At 26.2% G+C, this 20291-nt stretch overlaps 1 non-coding gene and 2 pseudogenes across 1 annotated transcript; 2 read left to right on the top strand and 1 right to left on the bottom strand.

The window, feature by feature from the left end:
* Positions 1 to 347: 347 nt before the first annotated feature.
* Positions 348 to 1765, bottom strand: LOC110623182 (annotated as a pseudogene).
* Positions 1766 to 2996: 1231 nt separating this feature from the next.
* Positions 2997 to 18366, top strand: LOC122722226 (annotated as a pseudogene).
* Positions 11841 to 11911, top strand: TRNAG-GCC. The gene has a single exon. It is a non-coding gene; the product is annotated as a tRNA-Gly (tRNA).
* Positions 18367 to 20291: the final 1925 nt, after the last annotated feature.

The raw sequence follows: 20291 nt of genomic DNA on the forward strand, positions 1-20291 counted from the left end.
CTGATGCCAAGTCGTATATAATTATATTTGTAATTGAGAATTTAGATAAATATTATTATAGATTATTAATAAATTATAGATTTCAAAGTACACCATTTTAGTTGTTATGAGCTTTTTAGAGTGAATTGGAAATAAAAATATTTTACAAATTATTTTAAATCTACAATTAAAAAATTCTTTCCCTGTTTATTAGAATAAAATATATTCATAATTCTAATCAATTGAATAAAACATATATCTTTATCAAATTCATATCTCATATTTCAAATTTCTCTATATATTTATATATATTTTAAAATATAATCGCACAAATGACTACACTAGAATCCATCAAAGAAATACACTAATTAAACTCTTGATACCTCTTCTCCTTTCATAACTTTACCTTCATCTTTCATATTACCTAGAATATATATTACTTCTTCTTTCTGGTTATTATCCCCAACCTTTGACCATATGCCCAACTGCATAATACAAAATACATCAAATTCACAAAACTCATAGTTGTAAGAAGCCCATAGTACTTATTACAATGACCTTCGTAAATATTATCTGGAACCCATCCATTGTTGCCTCCTTTTGATGTAATTTGATCAACAGTATTCAAAATTACAGTTGCCAATAAGTTTGCCACTGTCGTTCCTAATCTAGATAGAGCTCCAACAATACTTGAGAGGTTCTTGGGAAACTGAGTAAAAGAACTCTTATTAGCCTATGCAGTTGAATGCTTCTGCTAAGCCATTCAAACAAAACTGTGATACGAGCCACAATGCAGATATCTCTAACACAGCTTGAGGATTGTTTAAATGATCTTCCATGATTTCTTTTCTTTGTGGAATATTCTCAACAATTTCTGCAACTACAATGGCCAAGAAAAGAATAAACGAATTCCTATCCTCAGTTTAACACCAAGTCTCACTGGCTCACCCTTGATTTTTGATGCCAAGGGATGGATTACTCTATCATACAGGACAATCTATGCTATTATAGAGATCACTAAGAACATAGCAAAAGGGCCTGTTGGAATTTCGAAATTGGAGGTCAAGTGTCTGTCTATGCTTGAAGCACTTACAATGAGTCTTGGCTAACGTTTATCGAGATCATAATCCCTAAAGGGATAACTCTAATGAAAACTTTGAGTTTTTCTACTCTCTCTACTGTGCAAAGTCTCCATGGGTTTGATGCTGCCATCTAAAGTTAAACATTATTTTGGGTTTCTGATGATGCATGACAATAATTTTTTTTTTATTAATATTAATGTATTGGTTTCTTTAGTTACCACTTTAATAATATAATAATACCCTAGATTCTCAATCGGTACAATGGATTCTGAATTCTTCTCGTAGTAATACTTTCTATCTGAATCTCTTGGAGAGAATGAAACTTTTCTATTCTTGCAAGTAGCCACGAGAACTTGTGCAAAGCCGGTAAGCAAATTGTGCATTCTTTTTGCTTGAAGTAAAGTGAAGAAGCAACAAAGAATAAGAAAATGGACAAGAACATAAGAATTGCAGGAACACCATTTCCCACTTTCCAACAATGATGTTCTTGAATATAAACAACTGTTGTCATAGATATGAGGACAACAATTGTTGTACAGGCATAGCACCATCCAAAGTAGCTCTCCGAAACCCTTTTGTTTTTTGAGTCAAATCTTTTGTCCAACAAATGCTAAGGAACATGACCTAATGTCACCAGCTCCAATGGAGATTAAGGTCATAGAAATAACAAGTATAGCCATTTGGAGTGTTGTTGGAGTTTCACAGATTGATTGTCATTTGGTCATAAGGGGAGGTCTCAAATACGAAATCATGAGCGTTAACCACATGAGGATCATTTTAGACATAAATAGAAAGCTTTTTACGTACTAAACATTGACAGCTGATAAATAAAAAATTATTTTTTTCAAAATAATAGAGCAACAATTAAATCTTGATGTTTTACGATGTAGTTTGTTTTCCTTCCCTTTGGAATATTCATTTATGCCAAACCATGCATATATAAAATATTTTCAGCAGAATAAACCTAGAATGCGTTAAAAGAAAAACAGAACGTAAGATTTAGATTGTTTAAATAATTTGGATAGTGTTTTTTTTTTTTTTTTGTCTGAGTTAATTCCAGAGGTTGGAATTTTTGAGAGACCGAAATTCCAACATTTCTAGGTTCTTTGAAAATATTATCTAAAATGTCAACAACATAATTCATGGGAAGGCTTCTCCATTTCCTTGGAAATGTTTCAAGCTTGCAATTTCTTGATTCCACAATGGTTTTATAATATTAATTAGCAACATTCCAATATCTCGATCTGAGTGAAAGTGAGCAATGTGCTTATATGTTTCTTGAATTCCTTCATTTATATGATAACGGCCTGCGGGATGAAATACTAAAGATATTGATGAATAATTCTTTAAATGGTGAAATCTTTTGCAACTCATCTAGTTGCATCCAGAGTAGTTTAAAGAAAATACATCTTTCTTATAATAATTTATTTCAGATATAGTCGTCCAAATAAATTGAGACAATTTGAGCACCAACAATATCTACATCTTTGTCATAACTGTTTTCTGGGTCCAATTCCACAATCAATGCTATACTTGTCTCCTTTCCTCATGTTTCTTTGGGTCTTACTTTCTTAGTTAATTTCCAGACTATTGTTAATTATACAAAAAATCAATTGATAGAAAATCAAGCTTGAAAGAATTATAGTAATTTTATCCAAAAATAGTTAAATTTTGGTAACTTTTTCACTTTAATTAACTCAAGTTATTTAATAATTTTGAATTAAATATTATATTCTATATATAATTAATGTTGTGGTATATTATTATTGTTGGGAAACTCTTGGAATTGTGGATTTGGAATAGCATACTTCAATTCTAGATTGGTTTACTGTGCGCGTGGAGAGGTTAAATTCCTCACAGCTGCAACACGCTTTTATGTTAATGTGGAAAATATGGAGAAGCCGAAATCTGGTGGGTTGGCAAGATAAATGGATAATGATAGCGCAAGTGATTCAAGTGGCAAATTGTGAATTATCAGCATGGTCTCAAGCACAGCAACAGCTTCCGCAACATGTTGCTCGTTCCTCTGTTTCTCACCCATCTGAGCCCATGCTTAAATGTAATAATATTGATCCATCCTTGCTTAACAATGAGGAAAGGATTGGGTTAGGATGGGTTCTTAGAGACACCACAGGAAAATTCTTGGGTGGTGGTCAACAGTCTGGATTTTGGCTTTTGGATGTGGATTTAGCTGAAGCTCTGGTTCTGTGTGCAGCTCTATATTGGCTTAGACAATATAATTTTTGCAATGTTTTTTTTGGAAATGCATTCTCTCAAAATTTGTTTCATGCTGATCGGTTTTTCTTCTTTTGGATCTTATTTTACTTTAATTTGTGAATAAATGTGAAACTCTAATAAACGAACTTACAAGGTGCTATTGTACTTTTGTTACACGATCAATGAATCAAACTGCTCATTCTATGGCATACAGCGACGAATCCACGGAGGAGTCAAGGGCCATGGCTTTTGAAATTTTTTAAATTATTAAATAATTTTTCTGAGAAAAATTATTATTAAATTTTTAAATTTTTAAAAAATTTATTAATTCTTTTATATTTAAAAATTATACTATTAATTTATATTTTTAATCTATACAATTTTAAATATACATATTATTTAGTATCCATTTACGTGCCTTTAAAATTTTTTTAAATTATTTAGATGTGTTTAACTAATTTTTCTTTAAATTTAAATAAATAAGAGAAAAATTATTATTAAATTCTTATATTTTTAAAAATTTATTAATTTATTCCTATTTAAAAATTATACCATTAATTTATATTAAATATTTATATTTTTATTCATATAATTATATATATATATATATATATATATATATATATATTATTTAGTACTTATAAATTTAAATATTCATACTATTTATTTATTTTATTAAAGTCTAAATAAACTCACTAATAATTTTTTAATAAATTATTAAATAATTTAATTTTATAAAATATAAAAATATTTCTGTAATTTTAATATAAAATTATAAAAATATTTCTACTTATGTAATTTTGATATAAAAACCAACTAATAAATTTGTAAAAACTCAGAAATTTAATAGCCATTCTCTCATAAATAAAATTGCAACTCTAAATATTATTTTTATAGCAATAAATTATTTTGTTCTATTTTAATTTAAAAATTTATTTTTAATTTTTAATATTTCAACTTCTACGTATATTACTATTTTTCCTTTTCAAAAATATTTATAAGCTAAGTTATTTATATTTATTTTTTATAATTACATTTTAATAATAATTAATAATAGTTATTTTTATTTATGTGATTGAAATTATATATTAAATTATTTAAATTTATAAAAAATAAATTTTGAATTTTTAGGAGAAAAAGGAACACTATGAGTAATGGTTTAAATTGTTTAATATTTTTATAAATTAATCAGATATAAAAAATAAATTTAATAAATTATAAATTGGATTAACTTTATTTAAAAAATAAATCATAAATATAGATAAAATTAAATAGTATTTATGTGAGTAATAAATTAAACTATTCAAACTAACAAAAGTTAGATGAAAAAATTCATTCAACTTACAAAATTTTATCTGTGTAAATTTTCTCAGATTACTTTAATTTTCTACTCTTTCACTCTTACGTATGAAAAAAAAAATGTACAGACGTGCCCGCAGCTACAAATTGTACATTCACATACTTTATTAATTATTATATACCATATAAATGATAAGAAAAAAAAAACTCTCTCCTTTATAATTAACTTAATTAAACTTCAATTTTTTCAAAAAAAAATCAAAATTAAAAATATTTAATAGATGAGAAGAGAAATTTAGAAAGAGAACAGAGATGAAATATCTAGAGAGAAAATTCCGAATGAGCGAGTGTTTTCCACAATACGGTTTAGTTGTATATTAAATAGTTTTTTATCAATCAAAATAATTTTTTATTATTTTATTATAAAATGTATGTAAATTTATTAATTAAATAAAACAATGAAAAATATGCCATGTATCCCTAGCAAAACAATACAATGGTTTTGGTAAATTTATAAATAAATTAGTTGTTTATCCGCAGCTTTTTATATTGCTATTATATAAAACAATATAAAATTATTTTATAAAATAATATATTTTTTATATGAATTCATCGTTAAGAGTAGCAAAATATTTTCTTCTATCTAAATTTTAAATTTAAAATTATTGGTTGATGAAAAATAGATTATAATATATTATTTTATTTTTTAAAATTTAAAATAATATAAAAAATTATTGATTAAATATGCATCCTATTTATTGCCATAAAACAAAAAAGATAACAATAAAAAATAATTAGAAATTTAATTAATATGCATGATTTTTAATTTTAGAGTAAAAAATTTAAAAATCTCAAATATTATTAATAAGTATAAGTCATATATCACTAAATTTCATTACATTAAATAAATTAAAAATTTTAGTATTTATTATCATATATTATTAATATTTTAAAAAAACAAAATTTTAATAATGGTGGATAGCCATCGTCATAGTAGTGGTGACTATGGAAAAAGAGAAGTATTTGAATCAAAGAATCCCAACATTTGAATAAAAGAATTCTCAACCAACTTTTATCTATTCAAAAGGATTAAATTGACATTATAGCAATACATTTCATACTTAAATATCAAGAGAATAATAAAAAAAGTCATTTAAAATTGGAAAAAATAAAATTGTATGAAGAAATTGTGCTATACCACAGTTATATTTTTGTAAAGAGTAAAGAGATTAAAAATTATCATAATTATTAATATGATAAATTATAATAATTTAAATTTAATAACTTGATTGTTTAAAATGTGTAATTCTTATTATATTAATTTTTTTTATTATATTTTAATTATTTATATCTATTTATTTTTTATAAATTATTTTTTTTTATTTTTTATTTGATAATATTTTATACAATTAGTTCTATTAATTTTTTAATAGTTTTATGTTTTATCACAATTAATATTTTTTATAATAATTTTAATAAATTATATATATATATTTATTCTATATAATTATTCATATTAAATGAATAAAAATATATAATATTTATATAATATTTATTAATTAGATTATATTAGACATAATTTTAAAAAATTGTCAAATTAATAAACTAACAGTGTTGTAAAATAGTAAAAAAAATTTATAAAATATTTTGTTATGAATTTATATATATATTTATATACTTTTTACAGTAATTTATTTTATTGCCTAAATATTTTTTATATAATAGTTACTCAATTTTTATAAATATATTTTTAACATTTCATTTATTATTAAAATAAAAAATATAATATTTTTTAATAATAAAATACAATAAAACTTTTTTATAATATAATAATGTATTATATTAAAATATAGTAGGAAATCAAAAAATTAATAACAATCAATGTACTTATTATACAACGAGATTAATAGTGATAATAAAAATAATAAATTTTATTTGATATATATAAATATTAATTATTATTTTATATAAAAATAAAATTAAAAATATATAAAAATTATAATAGTAATGATAAAAAATTAAAAAGTCTTAGTAATGTTAGAAAATTAAAAAATTATATATAAATTATAATACTAAACATAATATATTACATTTATTATGAACATATTAATTAGTAACATTATTAAATATAAAAATATAATTTAAAATAAAAATAAAATCTATTAAGTGTGCCACTTACTATAAATAAATAATTTAAAAAGTGTCACTTGGACATAACTACATAAATTTAAGAATATCACTTCTCAATTAACTTATTTTAGACCAACTATATATATATATATATATATATATATATATATATATAAATTGTTCAAATTTAATATTGTATATGCATTTTTTTTAAAACTCATTTTTCAAAGTTTAAAAAATAATAATAAATTATAATATAATTTTTAAAGTTATTAATAAAATAAAAATATTTTATATTTATTACATATAATAATATATTATTAAAAATTTACATTAATTCACATTTGTATCTAAAATTTTAAATATTGGCTAATAAAATTATTTTTTTTAATTTATTATAATTATGATAAAAAACTAAATTAAATTTAAAAAATTAATAATAAATTATAATATAGTAGTCTCTTAATTTAAATTATTTATTCAAAGTAAAAATATTTTATATTTATTATATATAATAAATATTTATTACAAATGAATTTCTATTGCATAAAAATATCACATATAAATATTGTATAGTAAAATATTTCGTTAAATATTTATACAACATTGTGAATTAGGTGCATACTTTTCATATATAGAAAATTTTATTTCATATTAATAATATTAAATAAATTAAAATATTATATATTTTAGTCTATAAAATTTCTTCTAATATTAAACTTTTATTACTTAAATATAAAAGTGAGAATGAAAAGGTAAATAATGGAATTGATGAAAAATAAGATTGTTAAAACAAAAATAAGAGAAAAATAAGATTGTTAAAACAAAAATATGTATATTAAAGATTATTTTATTAATTTAATAAAATTTTAAGAATTATAATATAATTTATTATTAACTTGTAAAAATTTAATTTAACACTGTGATTATAATAGTGATAAAAAAAAATTAATTTTATTATTCAAAATTTAAAATTTTGATTGCATAGCATGTTTTATCTAATAAACTTGAAAATAAAGATTTTTTTAATTAATCAACAAAGAATATTTTGATTTTTTTTGGTTAAAGATAAACATTCAAGAGTGTATAATATAAGAGGTCTCAAGCCTTAAAATAAAAAACATTAAAATACAATTCTAAATCCATAAAAATAACTTTAGCCCAATATAAAAAAATCCTAACTAACAGAATTCGATCCGATTCGACGACTTCAAAGCATCCTTAATTACTGAGAGTACCGATGTCAATATGATGAGAACCACCTAGAAATGATGAAAATAGTGAGCAATCTATGTCAGAAATCACCGGCCAAACTCAAAATCATCAAAGAAAAAATATTAAAAACCAAAATACACCATGGCAACTGAATAGCTCCCATAGATCAAATGCACAACCATCATCAGCACAAAAACTTCAAGCCACCGAAAGGCGAAATGGAACGGAGTTGAACAAGAGCATAGTGAGAGGGAGAGACAATGCTCCTAGTCTTTTCATTAGATCGAATACCAAATTTGTGGCATAATGAGCAAATTTGTGGCATAATAAGCATCTCTAGATGTATCAAACTCAATCCACAGAAGACTCAATCACTTAAATTTATGTCAGGACCATAACAATAACAATAACAACCACATGCATTGGCTTCACGACTTACACTCTCTTACTTAAATCTTAAATTTTCTCACCGATAAACCTCATCTGAAAAAGCAACTAAAGAAATCAAATAAAAAAATAAACGAAATAAATAAATCCACTCAAAAGTGGTGAGGAAGGGATTCACTCTCCAACAACTGACTTGAATAATAGAGAAAAAAGAGAGATTTTCAAGAAAGAAAAATATAAAAAAAACTCTTTCTCAAAAAACGAGAAAAAGAAGATAATGAAATAGGTACAACCGAAAATTTGAATATTTTAATTAAATCGCAAAACAATTTTTGATTAAGTCGCAAAGTAATTTACGACTTAAATTTATATGCATGACAATCATGTGTTTAAAGACTAAAACACCACATTTTTTAGTTTTATACATGTAATTCCTTTAAATATATTATTATTAGTTTAAATATTTAAAATATATTAAATTCTAATTGAAAAATAAAATTATTTAAGATATAAAGAGATAAAAATAATATTTTAATTGAATTAACTTAAAACCTGCATTAGAAGGGTAGATGGAGTTTAAATGATATTTGAAATAAAGAAAAAGAGTTTTAAGACTTAAACTAGATTCAAAATTTCTCTCTGGGCAACAAGCACCAGTTAGCTAGTGGTAGAATAGTACCATGCCACAGTACAGACCCCCGGGTTCGATTCCTGGCTTCATTTGAAATTTCAAGATTTTGAATATCTAGCGCAGCTGAGCTCTAATATGTTTATTTTTTTTAAAAAAAAAAACCCTTATTCCTTTCTTAGATTTAATTTAATTAGATGTCAAATCTATTATTTAATTTTTATATTAAAGAAAAATTTAGTAGTTAGTTTTCAAATTTTAAAATATACGTTAAAATATCTCTTAAATTTTTAAAATATCACTAATTAGTTTTTTCATAAATTTAATTAATAAAATAAATTAAATATTTTATTATTAGTTCTTATAATATAAAAAATTTATTAATAAATTTTTCAATTTTATAAAAATATCTATTAATTAGTTTTTTTATGTATTGATAATTTTTTTAATTTTTTTAATTTTTTTATAATATTTAATAATTAAAATTAATAAAAATATTAATTAATAAATTTTTAAAATTTTAATAATATTTTAATATATTTTATAATACTAAGAAGTTAGCTAATGAGTTTTTTTATGATATAAGCATGGAATAAAAATTATTCAATTCTATTTTGATTCTTCACTACAATTTACTTATTGAGAATATGATTATTTATTATTTACTTATTATAATCAATAGTATAATTGATTATAAGAATTAAGTATTTATTTAGAATATAGTTATGAAAGAAAATAATAGTTATATTTTAAATATTTATTTGATAATAATAGTTTTTTTAATTATTCATAATTATATTTAAATATAAAAGTAGAGAATATTTTTATTTGTTAAATTAATTTTAAGAGTTAATTAGTAATTATTAAAATACATAACTGTATTAATATTTAAAATTTAAAATTGAATAGATGATTATTTATTTTTATTCAAAATCTATTATATTATAAAAAAAATAACATATATATATATATTAATTATTACTTGTCAAAAGGAATTTCAGAGATTGAAATTTTATTTTAATAAATTTTATAAATATAAAATAAGTTATTTATTTTAAAATTTTAAATAAATTGATTAATAAATTATTTGCATTATTAATTATATATACATGTATTTAAAAAATTTTAATAAATGCATGAGAAAATTTTAAATAATTATTTTTTATAAACTAACATTTAATTGTTTAAATTTAAAAATATTTAGAGAGGAAATTGAAATTTAATATGATAATAAATAATTAGTGGCTAATAAAATTATAATTTAAGTGTAATAGAAAAATTCTCATTTTATTTCCTACTTTGTTCATTCGTTTAACTTTTTCTAGAAACTTTTGAAAAAAAAAAAAAAGAAAAAATATTTTATTAGAAACTAACTAACGATGAAGAGACAATTTGCTAACATGTGTTACTGGTTGTCTCAATTGCATTTTTCTCTCAATATATAGGTCCATGGTTGAAAGGCTATGATGAAGATAAATTTTATGTTTTTGCACTTTCACCTATTCTTGAAAAATTTTCTAATTTGATTCCCTATATTATATTGCTGCTTAGTTGATATTTAAGCTAATGAAAATTGTTTAAAAACTTTTTTGGTAGCCTTATCCATTATTTTTTTTAAAAAAAAAAATTATTGTAGTTATAAATAAGTATCCATATCTAAATATTCTAATTATTGTCATTGCATTTATTTTATACTTTTAGTGAAATTTATGAGTAATTTTCTCAATTATTCTATTGAATTTATAGTAAAAATTAATGAATAATTTTCATATGTAAATTTAAATAATATAAGCAGTAATATTAATATAGTTATAAATTAATAATTCTCATAAGCTTTTGTAGATTCTAATACTATCTTTTAATTGTTTACAATTATATTTAAATTTTTAAAAATTAATATAACTAAATTAAAAAATTTTAAATTTATTTTTCTTTATCTCTATTTGGTTGATGCAAAAAAATAACAACTTTAACTTTTTTTAATTTATCATTAATACCAATAAAAATTATAACGGATTTTATATTTATTCCTTTCTTACTTTTTATTTTGTTAAGAATTTATTATAATAAATTTTATTATATTTAAACCATATCAATATAATAAAAAATAGAAATTATAATTTTATTATCTATACTATTAATTTTCTATTATTATTTAATAATATAAGCTGGGACTTGAAGATATAAAGTATATAGCTTACACTAAGAGCATACATAATTAAAACTTAAAAAAATTTAGAGTCAGAATTAAAAATTAAGAAGAAATCTTATTATAATTTTTTGCACTGAGAGTGAAATAAAATAATAAAGTTTTAAAAATAATTTTAAATAAATTTACTAATTTTTAAAATTTTAAATTAAATTATAAAATAGCAAAAATTTTGAATTTTTGATATAAATAGTACAATATATTTCAATATGCGAAAACTTCTATAATCACGTTAATTTCTTTAATAAAGAATGAAAATCAAAGAGAAAAAACACTAAAAAACTATTTTTTTATCATTTAATAATTACATTATTTTATTTTATTTATTTTTCTAATATCAATATTTAGCAAATATTTTTTTATTAGAAAATATTTAAACTATGTTTAATAATGATTGCTTATAATAATTATAATATGGAAATAATAATAATAATATTTAAAAAAACACAATTAAAATTAAAATTAATAATATTTATAGGAATACTTCAAAAAATGATATTATAATTTAGTTATTATTTTTAGTGTAAATATTTAAAATCTATTAAATTGTAATCAGAAAAGGTAAATTTATTTGAAATGTAAGGAGTAAAAAAATACTTTAATTGAATTAAAATCAATCGTTTAATGAATATTTAAATTGAAGTCAGAAGAGTTTCAGAAAAAATTAAAATAGATATAATTTAATGACACCCTAGCACCAGTGGTCTAGTGGTAGAATAGTACCCTGCCACGGTACAGACCCGGGTTCGATTCCCGGCTGGTGCAAAATTTTTGAGCGGTGGCGATGTTTTGGCGCTGGTCCTCCATCAGGCTTCATCTGAATTTTTGAAGATTGATATAAGCGCAGCTGAGCTTTAAATTTTTCTTTTTTCCAAAAACCCTTTATTCCTTTTTCAAATTTAATTTAATTACATAAAAAATTTATTATTTAATATTTATATTAAAGAAAAATTAATTAATTATTTTTTAATTTTATAAAATATATTAATTAATTTTTTTACTAATTTAAGCAATTAAATATTTTTTATTTAGTTTTTATAATATAAAAAACTTATTAGTTAACTTTTTAATTTTATAAAAATCTATATTAATTATTCTCTTTATATTAATAATATTTTAAATTTTTATAATATTAAATAATTAAAATTAATGAAAATACTATTAAATTTTTAAAATATGAATAACATTTTAATTCTTCACCACTGACAGAAAGGGATGTGTATATATACAATTATATGCAATCTAATATTATATATTATTAACTTTATACAAAGTGGGTGCACGTTTTTAATTATATTCATTATAATATGGGTGACTTATTCTCCCCCAATCCCCAATTCCATTTCAAAAAAATATATTTTTTCTATTTTAAATATACTAATTTTTAATAATCAAGTATGTTTATATAATAATTTTTTAAAATATTTTTTATATTAATACGAATATATATATTATTAGTTACCAAAAACAAATTGAAATTTTATTTTAATAAATTGCTTAAATATAAAAATAAGTTATTTATCTTAAAATTTTACATAAATTGATTAATAAATTATTTTACATTATTAATTATATATATGTACTTAAAAATTTTAATAAATGTATAAAAAAATTTAAATAATTATTTTTTATAAACTAAGATTTAATTGTTTAAATTTGAAAATATTTAGATAGGAAATTTAAATTTAAATTTAAATTTTAAAATAGATAATTGTTTTATTATTTAAATAATTTTTTAAAATAACTTTAAATATTTATCACTTAAAATTAATGTATGTTTAAATTTTTTATTTATGAGTTTAATTAATTTTATTTAATTATTATGTAAGATAATTATTAAAAATTAATAATTTTAGTAATATTTAAATTAATTTTTTCTAGATAAGATTATTAAAATAAAGAGTTTAAATATTAATTAAAAATATAAAAAATAATTATCATATAACATATTATTAGATTTACATTTAAATATTAAATAATTATGAAAAATAATATAAAATAAAAGTTTTATTAATATTAAATTATTCGATAATAAATGGTTTTCTAATTATTAATAATTATATCAAAATTAAAATTAAATATTAATTAATTATAAAAAAGAATATAATAGTTTATTAGATAATGTGTTAGGTCTTTTAATTATAACAATTAGATTCTATTTTTAAAGTAAAAAATTATCAAAATTAATTTAAAATTAATAAACAAGTATGTAAATTTTAGGATATATATAAATAATAAAAAAATTTAAATTTTGATGTTAGAAATTATAGGATAATAAATAATGATATAATTCGGATAATAACAAATTATATAATTAATTTTTTATTAATTTTAATATTCTTAATTAAAAAATAATTTATTATTATCTGAGTTATATTATTATTTATTATCTTATAATTTTTAATATTAAAATTTAAATTTTTTTACTATTTATGTATAATCTAAAATTTATATACTTATTTATCAATTTTAAATTAATTTTAATAATAATTATTATTTTTACTTTAAAAATAAAATAAAATTATTATAATTAAAAGATCAACCCATTATTTAATAATTTTATATTATCAAAACTATTATTTTTATGTTCTTTTTTATAATTAATTAATATTTAATTTTAATTTTTATATAATTATTAATAATTAGAATAACTATTTATTATCGAATAATAATATTAATAAAATTTTCGTTTCATAATATTTTTCATAATTATTTAATATTTAAATATAAATCTAATAATACGTTATATGATAGTTATTTTATATTTTTAATTAATATTTAAATTCATTATTTTAATAATCTTATCTAAAAAAATTATTTTAAATATTATTAATTTTTAATAATTATCTTACATAATGATCAAATAAAATTACTTAAACTCATAAGTAAGAAATTTAAACATACATTAATTTTAAATGATAAATATCTAAAATCATTTTAAAAAATTATTTAAATAATAAAATAAATATTATTTCAAAATTTAAAATCAATTATAAATAATTAAATAATATAAGAGTAAAATTGATAATCCTATTATTTTTTCTCTTTTCACTATATATATATATATATATATATAGTATAGATTTGTAGATGATATTATTAGTATGAAAAATTATAATAATAATTAATGCGCAAATTATTTTTATTGATAATTTGTAATTTTGACTTAAAAAATAAAATTATTTAAATTTATTGTTGGTTCGGTTATATAATTAAAAATAAATTCAGTTAATTAAAAAATTAATATTAATTAATTTTAAAATAAATATTATATTTTTTATAAATTTTATTTTCATATATTTTATATTTATTTTATCATTATAAATTTTATACGATTTATTTTTTATAAAAATAAAAACTATTATATTTAAATATTTATTTGTTGAGAACAATCTTACTGTTTATTAAAAAAGTTTGAATTAATTAAAATTTTACATTATTTTATATTAATTTTTATATTTTATCAATTTTTTTATTATTTTTTATAATACTAATAATTATTTAAAAATTATTTTATATAAAAAATATAAATATATAAAAAAAAAATTATGAATACAGTATTAACAGTTGCACGTTAACTAATACTATTTAGTATTAAAAATAGCAGTAAAATGTTTCAAATTATTAGTATAAACCTTTCAATAGACTTTAACTATTGAGATGTTTTAATATATTTTAAAAAATAAATAAATAAATTAGTTAATTTTTTATAATAAAAATATTAAATAATAATTTTTAAAATATTTATTAATTAATAATAATCAATGATGATTGGCTCTGCCACTTTTTTTTATAATACAGATTATAGGTTTATAACTGAAATTTTAAAATTTTAAAATTTATTCGAAATTTAATAAATTATTAATACAATAAATTATTTAAAAATGCAGAAATTAACTTGATGATAATAATAATAATATTTAAAAATTAAATAGTAAATATTTTTAAATATTATAAAAAAAGAACGAATAATAAAATAGATCACGAAATTGCCTGTTTAATAATTTATTGGTAATCTTATCACACTGAAATTTAGACTTTATGATTAAGAGGACAAAAATTTCTACTTTTAGGACTTTAATGTAGAATGACCTTTGGTTAAGCCCGTTTGGATTTTAGTTTAGAATGAGACCCATCCAAGATTTTGAGCATTTTTCTCTCAATATTCCTGTATTAGTATCAACTGTAATAAAAAAAATAATTATTAAAAATATTAAATTAATTAATTTTATAATTATTAAATATCATATATTGTAAAATAAAATTTACAAAAAGCTTACGTGAATTATAATTTGTAACTATATTTGATGATCGCTGGATTTCTTCACCCCGGTCTAAAGGCCAGGCCCATGAAAACAGTTCATGACCCGAAGGCTTCAATATTCCCCTCGAGAGTCAGGTCCAGCCCGATCGGTCACAGGGTCGGACTCCGCCTAAACTCCTCAATCAAGCCGGCCCAAACCTCTCGGCCCAGTAATCAGGCCCTCACCAGGCTCAACTTCAGCCCTACCATTCAACCCAGCCCAGAAAGGGGAAAATGACCAAGATGCCCCGCTGGTAGGTCCTTTCGGATGCGTATCAGAGGAGAATCAATTGCCGTTACGCATGGAGCAGGCGCCTGACACATCCGTACATACGGAGCTAGCTAGACGGCAGAAGACAGCTAGCATTGTGGCAGAGAAACAGATATATATATCACAGTAGAGGCCACGTAGAGGGGGTCTCTCTCTCTTCTTCTTCCTTCTCCTTCCTGGACACCATTTTTATTCTTTCTGCAACTCTTGCCTAAATATACTACTCTGAGCCATAAAATCTGACTTGAGCGTCGGAGGGCCTCCACCGGGGCACCCCCGGTAGGCCCCTGACCATTCTTTCTTATTTTACAGGTCCCTTCACCAAGTAGAACATGGAGAGACCCATCAGAGAGCCCAGCGAGAAGGGACCCAGAAGAAAACCAGATCTATCATGGACCAGGAAGAGAAAAATATTTATCAAATGGCGCCGTCTGTGGGAAACGAAGGAGATCTTTTCATCACCGGAGTTTTCACTTTCAAAACCCACTGAGATCCACAATGGCAAACCACCAAGAAAATAACCTTAACGTCATTCCAAATAATCTGAGCTCTGCCCAAGAGGGGCAGCGGTTCTTATTTTCCAGTCCTACAACTCCAAACAACCAACCACCCATTCCTTTTAACCCCTCGCCGAGCTTGGCCGGGAATGTGCCCTCCACGAAAGAGATTTTACTATCTCAAAAGTTTTCAGATCCACCCTTTGAGATCCACATAAGGTACGAAAGTTTGAGCAGATAACCCAGCTGAAAAGAAAGGTTCATTGTGCTAAAGAATATTTTGATGGTCTTTCAGATAATTTATTTTAATATTTATTAGATTTTATTACGGCTGATTTTTTCTTTGAAGTCTGGTGAATATTTTCTGTAAAAAAAAAAAAAGGGTGAGGAATATATGTATTGTTGAAATTCTGAGGTCCGCTGTATATATATATAAAAAAAAAGAGAGAGAAGAGGAAGGTGAGAGAAAGAGAAGAGGCGTCCGTGAGAAAAAAGGAGGTCGGAGCCGTGTTTAGCAAGACAGAAAGGAACTCAGCAAATCCGACGACCACAGCGATAGATTGCTCGTTCAGGTCGGATCCGTGCTCGAGCTCAGAATTGTGATCGAGCTCAGAGCCGTGTTTGTGGAAAGCTGGCGAAGCACAAAGGTGGCTCTGTCATCGGCAAATTCGACGACCACACTCATTCAGGACCCGTGCGCGAGCTTGGATGTGATCGAGGTCGGAGCGGTGTTTGAGATCGGGTTCACATTTCAGGTCGGACAAAAATGATAGTCGCGTCCAGTTGCCGCTCTCGGCTGTGGTTTGCGTAATACAGGAGGTCAATGGTTTCGCTGGTCGGAGTAGCAGAACTGAAAGGAGCTCGAGCTGCCAAAGACGCGCCGACCTGAGGAGGAAGTCACGGGTCTAGTCGAGCTCCAACCAGTGAGGTCGGTGCGACCATGCAGCAACGCGACCATGTAGGTCAGCGCGAAACTGAACGATGTCGGTGTTGCCGATGTCGTCGCCATCGATCTTGAAAGTGGCCAGCGTCACCAGCGCTCCATGGGGCCAAGTCCTTCGAATTTGACCTATTCGGTGTTTGGTACCTCAAGGCTGAGAAGTTCGCCATTATTCAGTTCAACGTCTGTCCTGTGATGATCACCGCCACTCTTTCATTGCTCATCCGCACATTTTCTTCATATTTCCTTGCCAAGAACTAGCAGGTGGCCCCTCCAATGAGCTTCTGTGCCAGACGACGTCCAGGGATTTCTTAGCTAAGCTAAGGTCCACTTGTAAAGGCATTGGTTTCTGGTTTGGGCTTTGAGCGGACACGTCTTCTGGGATGATCACGTGGCCTAAGATTTGCGTTATTGATTTGGGTTTCTATTTGATTGTACAGTTGCCTTACGGTTATGGGAATACGAGAAAGGTCAACTGATTAAAATTTGGCCTCCCAGGAATTGTTTTGCGAATCACGATGTGGGATTACAAAAGTTGATTGTGGGTCACAATTGCTTTTTGAATATTCCAATAACACGCGCCTCCCAAGGATGAAGAAATCAAGCTCGGCGATGGCACAGAGCTCGGCGATGGCATCGTCATGCACTGCTGGGTTCCCAAAACTCACGTCCGCTCCAAGCCTACACGGCTTCGGAGCCAATGCAATGTTGCGATTCAATTATTTCGTCCCTCAATTGAAGTCCAAGTTCAATGTCTATGTCCCAGACCTCCAATTTTTCGGCAATTCCTACATGACCCGACCTGAGAGGACCAACGCGTTTCAGGCCCAGTGCGTCAGGGCTCTTATGGATGCGCTTAATGTTACCAATATGGATCTTATGAGGATAAGTTACGATGGTTTCGTGGCCTACGGCATGGCGGCACAGTTCAAGGAACGCGTGGGGCGAGTGGTGATGGGATGCGCAGGAGTGTGCTTGGGGAAGAAGGACACAGAGAAAGGGTTGTTTCAGCTGAGTGTGGATGATGCCATTAATATTTTAATGCCTCAGAATCCCGAGAAAGTGAAAGAGTTGGTGGGACCGCCGTTCCACAAACCTCCACCGACCTGCCCGAATTGTTTCCTAAATGATTTTATTAAGGGCAATTGCTTGCTTTATAAGTATGTGATTGGCCAGAAGAAGAAGAAGAAATAACAAGGAATGTGGAGGTTCAAGTGAGTCAGACAAGTCTCCTTCTTCCCCGTTCCGTTTATCCCGTCTGCCCCTTCATTAAATGAGTTGGAGAGAAAGGGTCGGCCGGCCGGTAGGAGTAGCAAGACTGAAAGGAGCTCGGCCCTGTTGGCCAGCTTGAAGATGGGTGCAAATCTCGAATTTGGATTTAGTGGAGCACAACAACCGATCGAGCAGGTCGGCCAAATACCAAAAATATCAATCTTTCAAGATTGAGTTTGATGGGATTGGAGCAAAGTGACGCGCCCACACAACCCATGCCAAAGTGGTCGACTTAGCTCTTGATCATTGAGAGGTAAGTACCCAAATCCTTTACAAATATTACAACGATGCCATCATAAATGATTTATTAGCTTATGCATGATCCACAACTACTGCAAGCAATTGATTATTAATCATCATTACCACCAGACAAACCTCAAGATCAAGAGTCTTTTATACAACTTTCATTTATCATTTTGCAGTTATTATTGATCACAGAATTATAAAGTGCAAGTAATACTTACACTGTTCACAATATTTTACATGTTCGAGAATAGTATTTTATAAATTGAAAACGGAAATATAGAGTTAAAATGTCTTGGGCAACATACTATTTATTGATGAATATTATTGAATTAACAACGAAGTATTCTCGTTATATACGCTCTGTGTAAGCTCTTACTTTGCAGGAAAATAATTCAGAAAAATGAACAAGACCTCAGTTAGGCATAAAACCAGCTGAGATGACGAAGCGACAGTAAGGCCAATGAGCCTGAACCTTGCGCAAGACCTCCTAAGGGAGCAAAGACAGCCGGCGGGGCCCCGAGGTCACCCCGGAACAAAAATGGCCAGGATCCCGTAAGATTTCCTGGTGCACAAACAGCCGACGAGGCCCCGAGGTCATCCCGGAAATACAAAAATAGCCAGGATCCCGTAAGATCTCCTGAGGCACAAACAGCCGGCGGGGCCCCGAGGTCACCCCGGAACAAAAATGGCCAGGATCCCGTAAGATCTCCTGGTGCACAAACAGCCGGCGAGGCCCCGAGGTCATCCCGGAAATACAAAAATAGCCAGGATCCCGTAAGATCTCCTGAGGCACAAACAGCTGGCGGGGCCCCGATGTCACCCTGGAACAAAAATGGCCAGGATCCCGTAAGATCTCCTGGTGCACAAACAGCCGGCGAGGCCCCGAGGTCATCCCGGAAATACAAAAATAGCCAGGATCCCGTAAGATCTCCTGAGGCACAAACAGTCGGCGGGGCCCCGAGGTCACCCCGGAACAAAAATGGCCAGGATCCCGTAAGATCTCCTGGTGCACAAACAGCCGGCGAAGCCCCGAGGTCATCCCGGAAATACAAAAATAGCCAGGATCCCGTAAGATCTCCTGAGGCACAAACAGCCGGCGGGGCCCCGAGGTCACCCCGGAACAAAAATGGCCAGGATCCCGTAAGATCTCCTGGTGCACAAACAGCCGGCGAGGCCCCGAGGTCATCTCGGAGCATGAAGACCGGGATCCCCTAGAACTCCCGGGAAAACAAAACAAAAAGCAACAGCCGGCGGGGCCCCGAGGTCACCCCGGAACGGCCGGTGAGGATCTTAAAAGATCTCCCGGAGCATGAAGACCGGGATCCCCTAGAACTCCCGGGAAAACAAAACAAAAAACAGCTGGAGGGGCCCCGAGGTCACCCCGGAACAAAAATAGCCAAGATCCCGTAAGATCTCTTGGGAACAAGAACGGCCGGCGAAGATCTCCAAGATCTCCCGGAGCAACAAAGACCAGGATCTCCAAGATCTCATGGCAAAAGAAGACCTCAAGGAGGTCCTGATAAAAGAAGACCTCAATGAGGTCCTAGCAAAAGAAGACCTCAATGAGGCCGAAGACCTCAATGAGGCAGAAGACCTCAATAAGGCAGAAGACCTCA

Source organism: Manihot esculenta, chromosome 17, assembly GCF_001659605.2.
Source record: "Manihot esculenta cultivar AM560-2 chromosome 17, M.esculenta_v8, whole genome shotgun sequence".
Lineage (NCBI taxonomy): Eukaryota > Viridiplantae > Streptophyta > Magnoliopsida > Malpighiales > Euphorbiaceae > Manihot > Manihot esculenta.